This window comes from Nipponia nippon, unplaced genomic scaffold (assembly GCF_047370975.1).
Source record: "Nipponia nippon isolate SJK-2023a ecotype South Korea unplaced genomic scaffold, ASM4737097v1 scaffold_5, whole genome shotgun sequence".
NCBI classification, from domain to species: domain Eukaryota; kingdom Metazoa; phylum Chordata; class Aves; order Pelecaniformes; family Threskiornithidae; genus Nipponia; species Nipponia nippon.
In genome coordinates this window covers 11407697-11428389 of record NW_028262369.1, presented here as the reverse complement: position 1 = coordinate 11428389, position 20693 = coordinate 11407697, and the positions used below count along the sequence as shown (strand labels likewise).

Here is a 20693-nt window from a genome sequence, read left to right as displayed (position 1 = left end):
CAAATGTCAGCTAATCGGCAGGGGTAGGAGCATTCTTGCTGAAGTACAAAATACTCTACATTAAGTCTCTGCATTTCACATTGTATCATTGTCAAGTGCATGACTTAAAACTGATAATGCCAGACATCTTCCTATATCTTTTATGTTTTCCCTTCATCACTGATGCCAATTTCAATGCCTTCTACAAGCTACATAAGTGTGTAAAGTAAAAATGTACTTTGCCTCCTCTGTGTTCACCTTCATCGCAGATTATTAGTTGCATTTACATCTACCTGAGACAGAACCTCCACACGTTCAACGCAGCAAATCCCTCGCATCATTTGAAGATTTGTCCCTCATTTTATAAGTTATCTTTATTATGGGTTGCAACTTGAGTAAGGATTTGGAATAACGTTTCAAAAAATGAACCTTTTCCACACAAACCCACACCTAAGTAATAAAGAAGTAAGCAAGGAATAAGAGTCACAGTTCGGTGCTACTTGTTCTTCAGGTTTTTGTCTGGCTAGATCTCTGCATTCCCTGGGAGTTCAGAAGCAAATGTATGAGTCTGCCAAAAAGCCATTTTTGTGTTATTTCTATCCAACCTAGAGTAAAAAAATTATTAAATGAACATATAATGGGAAAACCTGCTCCTACTGGGATATCAGGTCCAGCTTTGTAGACATCAAAGGTTTGACTAATTCAAATTACTTTGGCATAACTGTCAAAATTTGCTCTGCCATGCTTATTTATCTCAGCCGCGTGGCACTTTTCTCTTCTGATTAGCCCAGTGATGAACCTGGCCAGCCTCACTCACATGTGGTTTCCAGTACAGCCCTGTGCGATGCAAGACGCAAGCATAAACTGCTCTTCCTCAGCCTCCGTGCCAGCCTCGCTCTCTGCTGAAATGTCCAGAGGACATGGACATGAAAGGGGCCCACAGAAAGAGTCACAAAGAAAATAATTTTTGATTTTGAAAGAGTTTTCTAAGTGTTTTTTCACTCTCTCATTTTTTTGTTTTTAATGAAAACATTTTCTGTTTTAGTAATAGCCAAAGCTCTCTTTAAAGCACAACCTCCTATGAAGTTAAAAAATAAAACACAGTTGGTAAGAATATTTTTTATTTGTATCTCTTATGTCTCCTGTGAGATGATATCTGAAGGCACACTTCTACCAAAAGTATTTTTGATGTATAGCTATTGTTTTGAGTAAGTAAATAAGCTGAAGAAAGTACTGGGTGTTGACATAAAATTCTGACTTTTCTGTTGAATGCCAACACTTTCCCCTTCCATAAGGAAACACACATGAAACAGAAGGATCTATTCCTTTCCTTCTGGTCCTCATCCTTCAAAAAAACACAAGGTTTTTTTCTCTGGGAGAAAACCCTTCCTCTTTCTATCAGTCTAGTAAGACTATTGCCCCTTTCCAAATGGATAATAAATTTATACTTACAGGTTACCATATGCTTACCTTCAGCTCCTGCTTTGGAAGGCAGCTGGCTAGCTACTACCCTATAGGTAGTAGTGCCATCAATTTGATTCACAAATACGATGGGAGGAAATGCATCTTGAAAGCATATGGGCAGAGTAGATGGAGGGCTATACACTACGCATACTTTTATAGCAGAGCAACTCTGGCGTTTCAGCTGCAGCTCCCACCAGCTGTATCGGTACCGCAGCCATGTACCACAGGTTAGGAAGTGGGGCAAGTGCCAGTTGAAAAGCCTCAGTGACTACAATGCTGATCTGTGTCATGATTAAAACCCCCAGTACCAGCGATGGGAAGGATTTCAAAGGTCTGCTTAAATTAAACAGAAATTACAGAAATATTTCTCTTGTATTTATAGCTTTCCATTTTTTTTTTTTTAATAAAGACTTCCTGAGCATATCCAGTATCTGTTTCTCTAGCTGTGGTGTAAGAAGTTAAGACCAGCTCTTTTTATCCTATGCAAGTGACTAGACTGAGCTGCTGAGTGCTCAGCATCACCAAAACACATAATCATATTCGTGCAATGGATACCCATCAGCTTTTGTCTATCCACTTTAGCTAATTGTATTAATAAGACTAAGTAAAATTCAAATACTTTCTGAAAGGAAGAGGCATTTATCAGAAAACCTCTGTAGGGCAGGAGGATGGTATTATATCTATTTTCCAGCTGGCAGGGAGGGCTGGCAAGGGACTTACCCAAAGGCACACTGAAGTCTGTGGTTCTTGCTAGCCCCTCCCTGCCTTGCAGTGTTGTGGCAGCTCCTACCTCCAGTGCACAAGGTAAATGTGGACTCCACAAGGAGCCAGTGGCGGTCAGCCCTGCTAGGAAGCTGTTACTGATCAGTAAATCTGACTCCTAAAAAGATTTATGGAGATGCAGAGCTGTGCAGAAGGCAGCTCGTCAACAGCACCAGCAGAAAGAGGAATTCACTGTGAGACAGCAGAGCTAAAACACTTTAAAATGTCAAGGCAGGATGACAACCTACAGGCAGAGTTATCTCTGCAGAGTTAGGATGTTTCATGGAGAAAGCATCCCACACAAGTCATCCTGGTGGTTAGACTGTAAACAAGCTCTTTGCTGACACAGCCAAGGCACGGCAGTGGGCTCCCAACCGATTTTATGCCAGAGGACTCTGGGGCGATCTGCGTGGTGATGCAGGCGTGGACGGGTGAGTAACTGGGGCCTTAACCCTTCTCAGAAACATTGTGTTTTGTAATTCTGGACTCTCTGTGGCTCTCACAGGAGGTCTCTTAACCCCTGGATTTAACTGCTGCGGAATAAACTTCTAGAAAGCTCAGATACATGCTTTTAAAAGAAATCATGTTTCTGACATATCATTGGCAACACTTGGGGAAAAAAAATCCCTTCTTTTCCTACTTTATTTTGGAAAACAGGTTGTTGAAATAGTTTTCTTCTTGAGCATTTAATATTGATGCTTAGGGAAAAAGCAACAGCAGGAAAAGGGTGCCAAGAAATTCCATCTTTCAAATTACAGGTGATGTTTACTAGTAAAAGGGAACCCGGTGCTATGCTCTTCACTAAAAGGAAAATAGAGGAAAAAAAAATCCTTACTTTCTCCCACTAGCTAAAATTAATTTTATGTCATTAAATTATACTTTTGTCATTAAAACAGATGCCAATGCAGTGGCCATAAATCTAACTCCTCAAAGAGAGACAGTGGAATAGGCTGGTTTAAAGTCAGAGAGGTTTTTTGCATACAGATGTATTAAAGGACTTCATTCAGCTGTGTGACTTTATAGTTTTAAGGTTCTTGTGGCAGAAGTTTATGGCCTTCATATTACCCCTAGACAAGTCCTGTTTAGGCAAACACAGCTAAATATTCTAGAATTCCCCAAGTATATTTCTTTTGCATCCTTCCTCTTCCCTCCCACCTGTCCTGGTTTCGGCTGGGATAGAGTTAATTTTCTTCCTAGTAGCTGGTATAGTGCTGTGGTTTGGATTTAGCATGAGAATAATGTTGATAACACACTGATGTTTTAGTTGCTGCTAAGTAGTGTTCATATTGGTCAAGGACTTTTCAGCTTCCCATGCTCGGCCCAGTGCACAAGAAGCTGGGAGGAGGCACAGCCAGGGAGGCTGACCCAGAGTACCCACAGGGCTATTCCATACCATATGACGTCATGCCCAGTATAGAAACAGGGGGAGTTGGCCAGGGGGCAGCGATCACTGCTTGAGAACAGGCTGGGCATTGGTTAGCGGGTGGTGAGCAATTGCATTGCGCATCACTTGTTTTGCATATTCTATTATTATTATTATTGTTATTTTCTCTTCCTCTGCTGTCCTATTAAACTGTCTTTATCTCAGCCCATAGATTTTACTTTTTTTTTTCCCCAATTCTCTCCCCCATCCTGGCGGGGGAGGGTGAGGGAGCGGCTGTGTGGTGCTTAGTTGCCAACTGGGGTTAAACCACGACACCATCCCATATCCCCCAAACCGGAAAATACCATGCAACACCTGTAACAATCTCAACACCTTTGGCACAAAACCCCAGACACCTCAGGAATATGCTGCAGGAGACGTCAATGGTCCTAGCATTTATATAAATGGGGCCTGTTACATTAACAGGTCATTAAAATTTGCCACCTATCTGTTCCTGTTGCAGTGAGCTGTCAGAGGCATGATGGGTTGTATGTGACAGTACAGCTGCTGTGACTTTGTTCTTGCTTGCAGAGATCAGTATGATGCCTCAAGCCTGAACCCACTAAAACTTTGTCTGGTGAATAGATTAATTTGTAGCAAGATCTAAAAGTCATGGATTTTCCATATTTTATCTCAAGTCTAAAATATAAGTTCAATATCTCTAATGCTTGAGACACAGGAAAAATGTGAAACATGCCCTTTAGAGGGTTTGTTTCTATTCTTCTTGCTGATTGCCATTTGTTGTTTTGCCACCTTGATGACCCCCACAGCATCTTAGCAACATCCCTGGCAGCATGCTATAGGGAGATAATACTAATTAGAGTTATCAAGTCTATCTTGATTTTGACATGATGCTGCACACTGCTGTACAGACTGCGGACGATACAGATGTAGCACAGCTACAAATGCTCAGCTCAGATCAAGTTTTAAAGGAAAAGAGAAGGTCACCAGCTGCTTGCAGCAAATCTCCTGCTGATTCTGTGCCAAAACACTACTGCTTTTCCCTAGAATAAGCCCAGCTCTCTGGTAGATTTGCCAGCTTATACCTCTTTTCTTAAACTGGATCTCAATAAAGTAGTCACGTATTCACAGCATTTAGAAACTGAGTTCATTTTCTATTGGACCAACTCGAAAAGCATCATCAGGAAGCAGTGAATGAGCTGGAATTTAAGCTATAAGCAGGAATTGACAGGTAACAATAAAAACACTCACGAGTGTTATAACAATAAATACAGCCTAAAGGGGAAGAAAAATACTTTTTTTATTCTATTCTCTGGACTTCTGAGACATAGTCTTGCTTTGAAAATGCTGGTTTAGACTTCATTAAGAAACAAGAGCCAACAATATCAAAATTTCTTCTCTTTCTTTTTGGAAACCCAATCAAAAGTACAGCATGATTTTAAAGTACAAGAGATTTTGATTTTTCTAATAATTCTGCTATCTAATTGTGCTCCTTTAATTAGCTATCAGCAGCACTTAATTTATTTCTAGTGCATTGTTGCCAGCTTTTTGCATATCTCTCCCAACCTGTGAAAAATCACGAGAATAGACCTACAAAAATTAATCTTCCTGTTCCCTGTGCAGAGATATTAAAATGGTAATTGCATTCTTTATACCTCTAAAAGCTGGTTCTACTTCTAGATACTTATCTGAAAGCCCAATGAAATTGTGTGATAGCTGTTGTTGATGCTACTTACACATTACTGGAAGTTATTGAGATCTGATAATAATCACTGCATTGTAAAAGCTTCACACAGTGAGGCCAAAGTTCATCAGTGCCTTTGATTTCTGTACTGAAGGGTGATTGTCTGGACAAATAAACTCCATTTATTAATTCTTAGCATCATACTTACCTTTATTTATTACAGTACAGGAAGAAATCTTGTCATCTCAAAGGTATTGTACTCAGCTTGCAACAGAGCAATTTCTTAAAAACCCAGAACTTAAATACAGACTGTTTCCCCATGAGCAGGCAGGTCATGTGGTCAGATCCCACTTTATTCCTTAATGTGATTCAATGCCCCATAGAAACACCTTTGCTGCCCACCCGCCACCCTCCCAGTCCACAAACTGCTATGACTTTGTTGCAGTTGGTTGCTCACTCCTTATAAAGATCAGACCCACTTTGAAACTCCTACTTCCAGGTTTAACTATTTGCTACACACTCCATGAAAGCACAGACTTCAAAAGGTATCTCATAATTTGGGAGTATTTAACAGAAACAAGTCAAAGGTTACATATTGTTGTCTCTTGCTCACTGAACTTCTGTAGATGATGATTTGGGGGGAATTTTCCACCACTGGAATTTGTGGCAGGGCCTGTACATCCCACAAGGACAGAGCAGGAGGAAGATGTCCCGCTCAACCCACTGCCAGTCCCACACGTGATGCGTACCTTGGGATGAACTCACCGAAAGGGGAGGGTGGCTGCCTCTAGGAAGGAAGTGGGCAGAAACCAGTTGCCTCCTGGTTCACAGGAGTCCACCAGTAAGAGAGCTGTGAGAAGTAAGCTGCTGCCCTTTAGCGGAAGGAGGCAGCGTTGATCTCAGCCTTACAAGGTTTCTCAGAGCTACTCTGTGATGTTGGAGTCTAATAAAACCAGTCTTCCCTTACCACTTGAACTTGTCACCTTCACACATCAAAGCCTCCTAAAATAGGAAGGATGGGGTGTGATAGGACTTTTGGGGTTTTCTTTGGTTTGTTTGTTTTTTTTTTTTTTATTTTGCTTTTAGTTTAAGTTATTTGAAGACTTTATTTTCCATAGACCCAAGCATACAAAGGCTAAGCAAGAATTGTCACCAGCTTAGCTGGAGACACTTTTCTTAATTGTGATCCAGACAGGCTCTTCAGGAACCACAAGTGGTCTGATTATTCATTCCAAAACCACAATCTGTGCTGAAATGGTGAAACAAAGGTTCTGATTAAAAAAAAAAGGGAGAGAATGGAGATCTTTTGCAAACTCAGTATTTTTGAATCGAGAAAAAGTTATACCAAAGAGAGAAGGAATTGAACAGGTTACACTGTTAAAAACTGTCCTCTAACATTTGGATTTATTTCAGTGTTGTTTGGCAAGTTCTCACAATGAGCACCTTCAAATGCCCTAGAGTAATTGCAAAAGAAACCCCATTAAGAGACCCTGATGAGGAAAACTATTAAAATTGAATATACAGTTTGCTCTGATGAATTTCCCTACTTTATTTTTGCAGCAAATAATATAGTTCCACGATGTTTTTTTCCTTTCACTAAAAGCATGAATTACAGTCCTATAAATTCACCCTTACTGTCAATTAAATTAAATAAACATTGTCTGAGTGCATTAGGAAGAGATACAAAACAATTCAATACCAGGGTTAGTTATTGAGGAGGCTTTTTAATGAACAAAAATTGATGTAATTAAAATAAATCTGCTTTTCACGTTTCTTGAGTAGATGCCCCGTAGCCATTCCTGTAGAACACTATAGCAAAATAAACACTGGGCCAAAGCTACAATCTTTCCTCAGATTAAATGGGAGCTTCCTGCTCTCTGGAATTTTGAAGGTAAGGCTGGAGGATGCTGCTTACTTAAACAGTTATTAAAGGACTGTAAAAGAGATCAAAACTCAGCTTTTTGTTAAATTTAGTTTTTCGCCCTAGCATCACCTTCTTTTTACAGAAGGAAATGAGTAAATAAAAATGCCTTTCAATATTACTCTTTATAGGCTGTTGGTAACTAGCTGGTAGCTTCTATGAATTCTGGTTTTGGAAGGTATTTTGCAGGTTGTGATACAGTTATATGTTAGGACCACATTTAAAACCAACATGCAAGGTTAGAAAAGTATTTTTCTGTGACAAGATCTCTCTCCCTCTCTTTGTGTTCCCAAAATAATAACAATAGGATCACCAACATTATTGACTGTTTAAGGACAGCAGGTACAAGTTATCTCTGGACCAGCGGATGCCAGGTATGCCTATTAATAAACCATACATAGCTGAGGAGAGCAGAGAGTTAAGGAGCTCAGTTGGAATATATTAGATACTTTTTAACTGATTGAGATTAATAAAAAATGGTCAAAATTCTTTGGCATTTGAGTCCTACCCCCATGATGGTGGGGATGGTGATGATGCCTAAAGTGGAGGTATGTACATGCCCAGAGGTCGTCTTAAACTGTTCTGAGCTCAGCCCACAAGGACACTGTCATTAGCATATGGGTTCTGCTGACAAAATAAAGGTTATTGGTCACCTCTGATTGCACAGTCCAGTTCTTGAGACTGCTCCACAAAGAGCATTTGGCTTTAGAGCATAGGTAAAGCATAAGAAAAAAATTACTTATCTGACAACACCGCCATTCTTCCCCTCACCTTCACTTGGCTGGTCTAGGTCCTCAAGCTGAAGTGCCATTGCCTATGCCAAATAAATTCTCCAAATCAGCTTCCATTTCATTTCTCCTTCACGTGGCAAAATTATTCTGGCTGGAAAATAGAGAAAGGATATTTTTTGTGTGCAACAGTGTCATTGACAATTAGTGCCTTTGCCACCCCCTCTAAAGAGAGAGGAATTTCACTCTGTGGATAAATAAAGAGCTTAGTTCTCCAGGGCTGTCAGCCTTTAACAAACAATAACTGCATGCAACAGTGTATAAGCGAATATAAATCAGAACAGCAACTTGAAGGGTCCTTCTTAATAACACATATGTTTATCTCCAATAAAAGAAAGCCCAGCAGCCAGCAAACACCACAAAATTCCTACACACCATGGTGTTGTCTATGGCTCTTAGAAAGGTAAAACATGCTTGAATAGATGTCAGTGTTCTTAACATTAGAGACCTGCACAGTTAGAGAAAGGAAATCACAGCACACTATTTCTCCCGAGGCAGTACAAAATACTGTTCCTTGTAATTGCAAGCATAAGATTTAAAAACATTTCCATAGCCTTGATGAGTCGTGTTGCAAACTGGCAGCATACCAACCACTGGCTTAGGCTGTGTGGCACAATACGTAAAGTCCTTAAATCTCAATCCACACGACTCTCCACCCTTAAAAGATGGTGGCTTGGATAAAGGCATATAGCTGGGAAGCACAGGAGTTCATTTACAGAATGCTTTTAGGGTGAGGTAGTTCTGCTCTTGAGTGTATAAATCTTTCCCTTTCTTCACCCTGTCTTCTGATTTTTCAAGGTTATTATCTCAATGCTTTTTCCTTGGTACCAATTCCTCTGAACTTGAGTTCATAATGACTCACAGCAGGGAGGCACAGAGAGAGCTACCACCAGAAGCCTCCTCCCTGGACAAGCTTCACAATGCTGCCTATTATTTAGCAACTTGAAACGCTGGCTTAATGGCACACATCTCTTAAACATCCCTTTCTTTCATTTGTTCACCCAAGGGACCCAAGCCATGGAAACATATCTTCACTCTCTCTATCCCACCTTCCCCACCAGCAAGGTGCATGAAAGCAGGGGGGCTGCCAATCTCTAGACTGCAGCTGTGACTCTCAACACTGGTATTCAGCAAACTGAAGTGGTAGGCTCCAAAGCTCAGTTCAGCCATGTACTCACCCACCAGGGAAAGCCCTGAAAATGGTTAGAAAAACCCAGCACATCTTAGGGGATGTTTTAAATTTGGCTGTGTTTTCCTTGGTCATCATCATCCCTCTACCCCCAAAATCAGAGTTGGAATGCAGTGAAGAAGACACTCCACATGCTTTGACTGTTCTGGGATGGGGGTTAAAAGCTTCTCTGCTGATTCTTAGTAGAAGACCTCCTTTGTAGAAGTAAACCCTCCTTAGTAGAAGATCTCATTGCAGTTGTGGGCCGTCCCTCCTTGCACTCCCACACAGTATTTATTCAGCAGAAGAGGACAGACACTAGGGATATACAAACATAAAGGAAATCGACTGCCCTGGTCTCATTAATGATGACAAAAGTACAGAACATTCTGCCGCCATATGGGCTGTAGCTCTGCAAGCTTGAAGACGGAGTCTTGCAGGCTGACAACAGGATACAGGGCCATTACATGGTACTGGCAAGCCCTCAAACTAACCTACCAGTCATTTAAATCTGGCCGTGTTATCTATCATCCCTTCTAAATTTCTCTCTTCCAAAAACCACAGCAGATGAAATCCAATACCATGCACTGACTCACAAATAGTTCTTCATTTACAAGAAATCTTTCAGTTGAATCTTTTGTTAGAAGCTTCTAAGGAAAACACTGGGTAATAGAAAATGTAGGTGAAGTGACAAGCTGAACTGATTGCACACAATAAACAAAGTGTCTGGGCCTTCAGTATGCCATAGATTTGTTTGGATGAACAGGATAATGATGCGAGCCAAGCAGTGGTTCAGGATTACAGGCTACTACTCAGTTCTTCTATTAAATTCGCCATGTGATGCTGAGCGTGTCTCCTTGCTTCTCATTTTTTTTTTTTCCCTTGACACTTCCTTTGACACAGATTTACTTCTGTGTTATCCATTTGCAAGAGAAGGTCCTCAGAAGAAGGCCTGTCCTTCCATAGACTTCTCTGTCTCTGTTCTGGCCCTAGGACCATAATCCCTTGTTGGCACATCTAGCAATTGTCTTAACATGTATATGATTATTATTAATAGTAGTTATAATAATAGAAATAATTATGGGGTTTACAGTCTTGTGGCCCATATAACAATTTGTTACTGTTCAGACATTAGTCCCATTAAGTCCAAGATCATAATGGTAACGTTTAACCCCTGTGATGACTAGACATGGGGTGCTGGTTGACTGCTTACAGCAAAAATTGTTGTTTACAAGGTACTGTAGAGATGGCAGCACTGCACTATTAAAAACATATTAAATTAATTGAATTCAAACAACGAGCCACAATAACAAAAAGGAGAAAGTATATCTCTTCCAGCACAGTATCTAGCTGCCTTTGACAGCTTTCAAAGATGAAGCCTCCTCATGAAATGCAGTACGCACATAGAGATGGGTCAGGGTCTACTCTTGCTTTCTCTGTAACCTCCACAGGATGCGACTAATGGAAGTGTACAAAATGGGGAGTTTTCCCCTCCTCCCCTCCCCCCCTACTTTAGCAATCTAAGAATAGCACAGATTAGAAACACCAATTTCCATCCTGGATTGCTCCCCATAGGGATAAATGCCTGCAGAATATAAGCGTCAGTTGGACAGGCATCTTCCCAGAATGACAGAAGAAGATAAGCTATGTGCAGGCTGGAACAGGCTTCCCATTCCTTTCCTTTCACCATGCCATACACCAACCACGTTCATGTGGTTCCATGAACATCGCAAATCCAGGAGCTCCGAGACAAGCAGGGGCTCAGGACATAGGCTCTGAGCTGAATGAAAGCCAGAAAGGCTGCAGCAGTTTGGCAAAACTCCAAGTCAAAACACTGTAATATTGAAAAACCTATCCAAAAAAACAACTGCCCAGTGGGGGAAGGTCAAGGTCTTATTGTGGAACTTTTTCTCTCATGCCATGGCGAAGTACAAATTATCTTTTTCTTCAGTATGAGATCTGCCGTTTTCATGTGATCACATGACAGTAAGAAGTGGAGCTTTATTCAAAACAACAGAAATTTCAAGCCTGGCTACAGTGTAGAATAGAGTAACATGTGCCCTGGCACAGCGATACCAGCAGTCTTGGCAAAAGGCAGCTGGATTAGGCATAAATCAAATTAACAGAGGGTGGAGAAAGAATATACTCCCTTCCCCAAGGACACCATGTTGGAAAGGCTTCAGAGCGAAAGGGCTGAGCTAAACTTTAGCACGAGCTGCTAAACTGTGCCCTGTCCTGGGCCAGCTGCAATGATATTCCCCCATCCCCAACCTTCAGCTCTTTTGGGCACTGATTCGGTATCGCATTCTGCTGCTGTGCAAGAGGAGAAAGGTTCCTTAGGCATTTCTTCCTTCCCCCCATAAGACTCACCTTGAAATTGTACTACAACCCTGAGCTGGCCTTACTGTGCTCACATCTCTTCTGCCCAGCATAATCCCTCAGCTAATTGCTGTATGGGAGAGGTACCTCTTCTCCGTGCATAAGGCAGTGCTTGGAACATGAATATTTCATAAATGAACACAGACTTTTCAAAAATTATTAACACATTTCTGCAATCCATGTTCAAGGGTTTCTGTAAAATAAAAAAGAGCCATGCTTTCAGGGCCTTGCTTTCCACTCTCAGACTTACCCCGACAGTATTTAAAACATGCAGCTACAGTCTTATTATGAAGTATCAATACAACAGATCTCAAGGATATTTATCAACTGCTGCTGTTAAGAAACATTTTGAAACAGGTACTTGACTCCCATTAGATCCTACACTAAGGTAACATTTCCCAGGAGTTTATTTGTATTTCAAAGAAGAACACACTGACCATGTTCATGCTTTCCAATATTTCTTCCAGACACAGGGGATTATTTACCCATGCTTGCATGCAAATATCTCATCTAATTCATTTTGTTCTTTTAAAAAGCTGTTTAAATAAAGCTTTTCAGGGAAATAGAGCCTGTTTCAATTTATCTTAGTTGAAACTAGGACTATAAATCTCTTCAGTTTCCTTTATTGATCTTAGACAAAATTACAAATATAAATTACAGCTGCTGCAAATTAAATGTTCTAATGACTGTGTTTGAAAGCAAATGAAATAGCGTCAATAACACATTAGATAAGGCACAGTGAGAACAGCATAAAGCTACCATTCACTGGTGAAATCAAAAAGATTTCTGTGGAAACCCACAGCCGGGGGGGCCCTCCTCCTGCAACCAGATTTCTCTCATATCTCTGATTAATTTATAAAATTAGCTACATCTCCAGGACTTGCAGATGGTTTAATGCACCCACCAAGAAAACTCAGGTTCTCAATTGGTTTGTTAGACACCATGGTTTCAGGGCCTAACAGCCACTAAAACTGTTGTTCTTGGAAGTCTTTCTTGTAAATGCACCATAAATGGCAAGCTTTGGTTGAAACTGTATTGGCTGTCTTTAGGAAACCAGAAAGACTTTGTACACTGAACCAAGGCAAGAATCCAATACTGGCACGTGGTGCTGAATCACCATACTTGAAGAGGCAATACATATTCCATACAGCCCACGCTGAAATATATAAATATATCTCCAGATTAACTGTCCCACCAGTTTTCTTCATTCTTGATCTCACTGAAAACATTGGCCACAGGGTCATGCTCTACAAGGGCAAATACCGAGTGATGCTGCTTCAGGTATGACACATTTCTTATGAAGAAGCTTCTATTTCACAAAGCAGCATAATCATCCATTTTCTACACAACTGACGGTTAGGCCCTTAAGCACAAAGGTATCTGTTTACCAGGTCATGAAATTGCAAGTATAATAGCAGTGACTTTGCTGCACTTGATAAAACCATAAAACATTTCATTTTGCTGCCTACTGAGCTTTAAAAAACCCAGACAGTGAAGAGGAGAAAACATTCTTTTTACCATCAAAGAATTTCAAAATACCTCCTTTTCTGCTTGTGATCTGTGGACATGCATTTTTCCTTCACTCCAGTTCTGCCACTCCTTTCTGATATGGACAACACTGCAAATATCCAGAAAAAATGATGCCTTTTATGTTTTCTCAAGTTTTATATGATCACAAAGCCTCTCTGAATATGTGTATCTGTGTGTAGTCAAGGTATTAACATTCCTACAAATTTTATGAAATAGGTACCTTGGTAACTAGACAAATGAGCTCTCCATTTACCCAGAGATAAATGCAGGACATGGAGACTGGAAATCCTGTTGTCTTTGTGGCTCACAGAACTAATAGCTTCTAAGCAGAATTCAAATGGTTTGATAGACACCGTTGTTTCAGGACCAAACAGACATTAAAAGTGTTGCTATTGGAAGTCTTGCTTGTAAATGCACTGTAAACGGCAAGCTTTGGTTGAAACTGTATTAACTGTCTTTGGAAATCAGAAAGACTTTGCATGCTGGCCCAAGGCAAGAATCCAATACTAGCATATGGTGCTGAATCAGAGGGCAGATCTGACAGATCCTCCTACCCTCTGAGTTGTCCCATGGATGGTACTTCTCTTCTGTGCTTACAACAGGCAGTAGACCTTGATTTTCTTGCCTCATCACATAAGCTAACAAGCAAGAAAACAGCTAGAGCAGCAATCTTTGTTCTACTGCTTGTTCCCTGGTGTCAGCCAAGCTGCTCTTGAAGACTGACTGCCACAGATACCTGGTATTGCTGGCATCTCTATGGTTTTGGAGGAAGAAGTTGGGTTTTTTTCTCAAAATAAAAGCATTCAGTCAATTTCCCCAAATCCTTGTGATGATTCAGGCACCATTTGCTGTTTTAATAGTGAAATTAGCGGGCATTCTGTTCAGATTCTAAACGTCTTGTCAATAAGGCTGGTAGACCTGCAAGGTGCAAGCACAGGGCCTTCTCTGAGCAAGCACGGATGGCCTCTGATGCAGGGATAGCAGTTATGTAAACTAGCCTCTGACATTCTGTTTTATCCTTCACTGTACATCAATTTGTGTAATTTCATTCATGATTTACTTTGACCTTTAGCTGTGTTTGATATTTTCTGGTACCAAAACTTGACACTTAATAAAGGAAATTTCAAGAAAACATCAGCCAGCAAGCTAAATATCTGCACAGAAGAGGCAGATTTCATAGTGAACTGATACAAATTATTGCCTTGCTGAAAGCCTAGAAAGATCCCCCCTACTTCAACCTCAAGTTGCCCAAAGCAGGATCTCCTTCTGCCTTAACACCACAGTTTTATACTGATTCTTTCTCAAAATACCCAGGTCTTTTATTCAGCTCTTCTGGGTAATAGTGCTGTACGTATCTGGCTTTCGGAAGATTTTTCTCCTCTTCATTAACATTACTTAGCCCAAGCTACTCTGTGTGTATGCATTCATGCATGTATAAATTTCAGTGAGTATCTTTCATGGGAATATTCTGCAAAAATCATCTGCTGGATTCAAAAGTTCAGCTAAGAGAATTATTAACATCCAGCTGTAAATGCTGTAATCTTAGTGTTAAATGGCAAAGAGGCAATTACAAAGATCAGGTTAAATACCTTTCACAATGCCTACGAGCTATAAGGCTTGAAATGTTTGCTCTTGGAATAGTAACTCGGTAGCACGGGGTCTGGGTAATAGGAAAGAGAGGAAAGAACCGATCCCTTACCAGGCCTGGCCCCTCTTCTGCAGTTATTTGCAGAAGGGAAAAGTACAGCCTTTGCATTCAAAACTGTAATGGAGCTTTGCGGGCAAAAGAAACATGAAAATCTCTTTGATCATGTTTAAATATTTCAGAAAAGTGACCAGACTTTGGAAGTTTAATTACCTTAAGCCATGTGAGGGCAGAGAATGAGGGCAACGACAAAGAGAAAGAAAAGGAGAAAAAATGAACTTTTTCCAGGACAATGGGATGTTACTATTTATGAACCTGCAAGAGAATTAGAGCTGAAATAATTAGACAGAAAAAGAGATTTTAATTAATGATGGTAATTCTTACGAAAGGAACCAGATTGCCAGCCCTGGAAACTGCCAGTTCTTTTTATCCACAATGTACATACAATCTCAATGAGACTGTTGCAAAGATCCCTAGCACAGGACATTACCCTGAGCTGAGAAGTCCAACATCTGACTGGTCATACATCTTGGCTTTTGCTGCAGCTGAGCTTTGCAATCTGAATAGTTGTTCACTAAATCAATTGCTTGGTACAGGCAGATCCTTTGGCACGGGCCAATTGATCTCTAATGACCTGAATCAGCTTATAGTGGTGACCAAGAATCACAAAACCTACTGAAATAAATGTAAAGTCGCACAGGTTCAAGTGACCACTGTATCAGGGTCCCAACCTGAGGAAGTCACAGTAAATGGATTACCAGTCCCCTCCAATACCTAAGTAACCCGCAAAAAATAATTAAAAAAAAGAAAAAAGAAAAAAGTAACCTTTCACTCAGATCATGCCATTTTGGTTAACTTCCTATTATCGTGTTTCGAAACAGCAGTCACTGTATCCCAGTCCTTATGAGTGCCGTAGCTGTGGGGGCTACGAGGTACCGCGTTTTGTGAAGAGCAGCAACTGCAGAATTTGTTCCTCAGTTGGAAGGTGAGGGAGGGGGATTGTTTTTTTAGTTGTTGTTAATAAAATTCTGGAGTAATGAAATGTTAGCAGAAGCCTTTCATCATCTCCCTTTACATCCTGTTCTCCACGCCTTTGCAGCTGGATGGAGAATTCCACCTCCCAGAAGTGCTGAGCAGACTAGCAGATTTGGGGTACAAGTCCTCTGGTAGAAGGAAAACTAGTCTGGTTGGTTCCTGAAAATTTACTTTCTAATCCCTGTTGGTTAACCAACACAGCTGGCTCAAGCTAAATCTGAAAAGTAACACCTTGCTGCAGCTCTCATAACCTCCTATGGCATGGAAAGCAATGATCTTCACTACTTGAGCCCCATATGAAATAGATGAAGTCACATGTATCAACTTCACTTTAACATGAGTATTTCTATTACCTGGGTCAGAGAGTCTGTGCAGTCACTCTCCAAAACCTTCTGTTATTAATTCAGCAATTACAGCTTTATGGTGGCAGGGAATCCTCGATGTTTGAGCTGGCACTGGAAAGCTGTAATTCTGAATAGGACATGACACGAATTACTGGATTGCTGTAATTTTTCAGCTTTTCATGCATTTTCACTGCATATATTAAAAATACAGCAAGTAATTCACTTTTAATTATGCAAATTCAAAGACAGTAAGACAAGAGATGGATGAGTTTTTAAATGCCTGCTCTGCCTGGCCACCTGGGGTTAGAATAGAAAATCCACCAGCTAATCAGGTAACCTGGCTCACCATGCTCCTGCTTGCCTGGGTGTACACAAAATTACCTATTTTTAGTATTCAGCACCACTACAAGAGTACAGAGTACAGGAAAGAAATTGCCAGGCAGAGGGGAAGCTGGGAAAAGGCAAATCTTCTCAACCTGCCTTCCCCACTTCTTTAGGTGTTCAAGGACAGCCGATACATAGCTGTCCTCATATCTGACATCAACCTAAAAGACCTCAGAGGCTTTCAAGTATCTATATGCTTTCTAATTTGGCAATTATCTTCCTGGTGTTAGGGCTCAGTTTTACTGGGACAGCATTCTCAGCCACTATTTCTCAAGGAAAGGAAAAATTTGCCCAATAGAGTTATTACAAACAACTTTTAACTAGAATATTCAAATCAGGAACATAGCATGCATCAGCTTCCATGTTCTGCAGCTCTGCCCTTGGCTTCTTCACTGTTCCTTAGCAAAGTCTGTCTGCAACCGGCTTTTACATGCATGTGTCCATGCACAAGTCTGTGAGTTCATTGTGAAGGAGAAATAAGTTACGCTGCTCTCAAAGGCACTGTTGTTAAATTCTAAGATAGCAAGTGCAAGTAATGATGGCTTGTTAAAAGTCTAGTGGCTGTATCTAATAGCTGCAGTGTTCAGTGCGGTAATTACAGAGGCGAGAGATTGCTGAACACGTGTAAAAAAGGAAATAATTGGGGTAGCAGTAATGCAAAAGCTTCTCCAAGCCTACAGCAATTGTTATTTTACCCTCCTACTGATGTGCTACTTATCAAGGATACAGTGGTTAGAAACTAGCTCTCTTTAATGAATGTTAAATTTAGGTGTTTTCTATCCAGGAACCCCAAGGCTTCACATCCAGTACATCCACAGTTTAGGACACAGAGGTAAAATTACTCAAACACCTTATCACCTCTTTTCTTTGGAAGCCTGGGAGAACTTTCAAGCAAGCAAATTAGCAATGCAAATCTCCAGCAACCTAGTGAAAAGAGGGTGCTAAAGAAGGTGCTTGCAAGGCACTGCTGTGCTGAGTTCTTCACATTAATATTTTCAAACCAGGTGGAAACTTTTCATTTTCTCTAATCTCTTCATCCTTCTTTCCCCACCCAGAGATGCCTCATTGCTAGTTTCAGTCTTGCTTCTCTAAAGGTGATTTCTTGCAGTTTCCCCAGCAGCTATTCTGTGTGCTGAAATCATTTAGTGCTTTCCAAAGTGCCTATTGCATACAGTTTCAAAAGGAGAAATCTTCCTTAAGGGAAGTGGGTGTTTGGAGTTTTTTCTGTCATGTCCCTGGCATTGCTATTCCAAATCTCACTCAGATACGGTATCTGCCCTGAAACCCTGGAATTCAGCCGTACTCTCAAGTTTTTTGAAACTCACAACTCCGTTTGCAATACCTGCTGATCACAGCCTTTATACATCTAGCCAGAATTGAGCATTACCTTCACCTTACAGCTTCTGTAGAAACCTTAGTCACACATTAGACATTTGCTGTCTTGACCACTACTACTTCTTTTAGACTTGTGTTAAATTCCTGCTCTTCACAGAGTGGAGCACAGAATTAGCTGACTTAACTGTTTATCTGCTTTACTTTAACAAAGGTGTGTCTTGTTGGGCAGGGGAAAGTCACCATTTCAGTCACTTACCAAGATGTATCACCAACTTGTTCCCTAATTCCACTCACAAGCCATTGAGTGATTTCTCTCTCAGTCTCATCATGGAACACTTCTGGCTACATCTGACAAAACATCTGAACACACTGCTTCTCTATGAACTCACCACCGAAGAAGTCTAAGACCACAGAGCTAAAGAACTGAGATACTGTCTTCCTACTGCAGTAGGAAAAGTAGCTCTTGCTCATTGTGAACAGGAAAGCTTGAACTTCTCTACTTCCCAGTCTTGCTAAAGGAAAAGCTGATTCATATTTATAATCAGAAGGAAATGAAGAGCACAAAAGGAGATGTTGACAGTGTGATTAAGGATTTCTTTTAAACTACAGAATAGAGCACAATTAATATCTTGGCTTGAGGGAGATTAAAGACTTGTGTGGATTCTTCCATTCTTTCCTGATAGCACTATTATGTAGCAATGGTTCTTATAACTCTCTTAAAATTAATTCTGCAATACACGTCTGCTGCCCGTTCTACAAAAGACTGTATAAAGATCAGCTTGTAATGAGAATCAGTTTAACCCCATTTACTTTTTTAATGTCAGTAGTATCATAGAGATCACTTATAACCTTGCATGTTAAGTAAAGCAGTTAATTGTGCTGTTGTACCAGATTTAGACATAAAAGGCAGAATTAATAACAGGTTTAAAAAAAAGGCTTAGAATAGGAGTTCTGAATGCAGAAAAAGGACTAGTGTGAGTTAATACCAGCTTGTAAATGGAAAGCAATGTTAATATTTGGTTAAAGGATAAGACTAATAATGGTTTTTTATTGATCTGAATGACTTATACATATGATGGCGGATAGAAAATAAACATTTTGATGAAAACAAGTGACAGAAGCACCAAGGTTGCCCCTTTGTTTAAAGTATGGCTCTCCTGAGCAAATGCGGCTGCCAGACTAGAAACATCCATTTCTGAGCTTGCCCCAAAGGAATTCTCATATAGTTAGTAGAGACCAAAGAGACACTTCAGGATGCATTTCATCTCATACAGTGCAGGTACCTGGGGAGCCTGGCTCCAGCGCAGGTATCTACACCCAGACATCCAGGTGGGTGATATGAGATGGCCTCACACCACCTGGACAGTGGCTGGGCATGGAGACAGGGGTTCGAGTGAAATAGTAGGATCCAGGTCAGTAGAAGTGTTGGAGAACCTTATGGGTACAGTAAGGCATAGAGCACTTTTTGCAGAGTGCTGGAGCAGAACAGGAATGCAGCTCCTCTTGTTTTCAATGAATGTGAGCAGCCTACCTTTCATTTCTGGAAAAAAAAGAAAACCAAAACATTGTGAGCCTATTTGCATCTTTAGGCACCTGAATACCTTTTTTAATACCTTTATTCTTAATGGTCTTAATACCTGCTTAGAGCAAGCAGGTGTGCACATTGGCAGGGAAAGATTAGAGACTTTCAACTCATAATTCATTTCCCAGGCTGTTCCTAGGGCACAGCAATTATGCACCTTCCTTTACCCAGGACAGACTGTAAAATGACCGTATTGTTCTTAAAGACTAAATCAAAGTAAGTAAAAAGGTAAGTAAACGTTTTCTACATGACTGCTGCCATTTTATTAAAAAAAACTATTGAACGTAAAATGAAAGGTATCCATAGGTACATAAACAACTTTTTCTTTTTTTTTAATTTTAATGATCCAAGGCATTGTTTAAACAGCAATGCTATTATAGATTTACTTAGCTGATTTCTTTCTGAGTACACCAGAACCCTGATCCTTCTGACAATGAATGCTACAGAAAGCAGCATTAGGTAAGTTACTGTGAAACCAAAGTGTATTTGTGCAGCAATAAAAAAGAAAGAATTGGGACAATAATGAGCAACCAAATAGTAACACAGTTAAGGGTGCTGCTTTGCAGGAGACAAGTGACTATTCTGAACTCTGAAGTGCCAATGTAATGATACACAAGAGCCCACCAAAATGAGAGCAAACATATAAATTCTTCTTATTTCAGTATGTACAAATACCAAAGCAATTTTGGGTTGTTAACCTCCACAGCTTGAGGACGGTATGTTCATCATTATTGTATAGCACTTCCCTCTTCAGAAATTCTCTGTATATTGGTTTTGATGTTTCACTGAACCATCATGTATGCCTGAAGGAAGGCTCAATATCAGACAACACTGAGTAGCTCATAAAAAAGTGGACAATTTTTAAAAAAATCAACTAGGAAAGGAAGCAAACTGATACTATAAATTATTTCTAACAATGCAGATTGTGAAGAGATACTAAAAATATTTGGATTCTTGCTTTTACATGGATTTCATAGCTTCTCCTTTCCTAAAGAGCTTAACAGTTGTAAGCTTCTCTCTTTCACCTGCGCTGCTGTTTCAGCTCTATGTGCCCTACCTCCATAGCTACAGCTGAAGTGCACCTATTCCCACCTTCTCTGCTCTGTTCAGAGTCCCAACAAGGACCACAACCAAGTCTTCAGTCAAAGATGCCTAACTGCCATCAACTGAATTAGAGTAGAAACTCATTCAAAGAACACTGAGCAGATGGCAGCTGTTTGTGTTGTGAGGTTGGCTGGGCACATGTCAGTCACGCTAACCGCAGTGAACATTGCACTGTCCTCTTTCCTGAGCTAGCCAAGTCATCCTT

General features: G+C 40.4%; 1 long non-coding RNA gene across 1 annotated transcript in view; it reads left to right on the top strand.

The window, feature by feature from the left end:
• The first annotated feature begins 2263 nt into the window (after positions 1-2263).
• The window catches only part of LOC148052029 (uncharacterized), a 72517-nt gene continuing 54087 nt past the window's right edge, over positions 2264-20693 (top strand). Inside the window, exon 1 of the long non-coding RNA XR_015699210.1 lies at positions 2264-2636. This is a non-coding gene — a long non-coding RNA (uncharacterized LOC148052029). The remainder of the gene's footprint in view (positions 2637-20693) is intronic.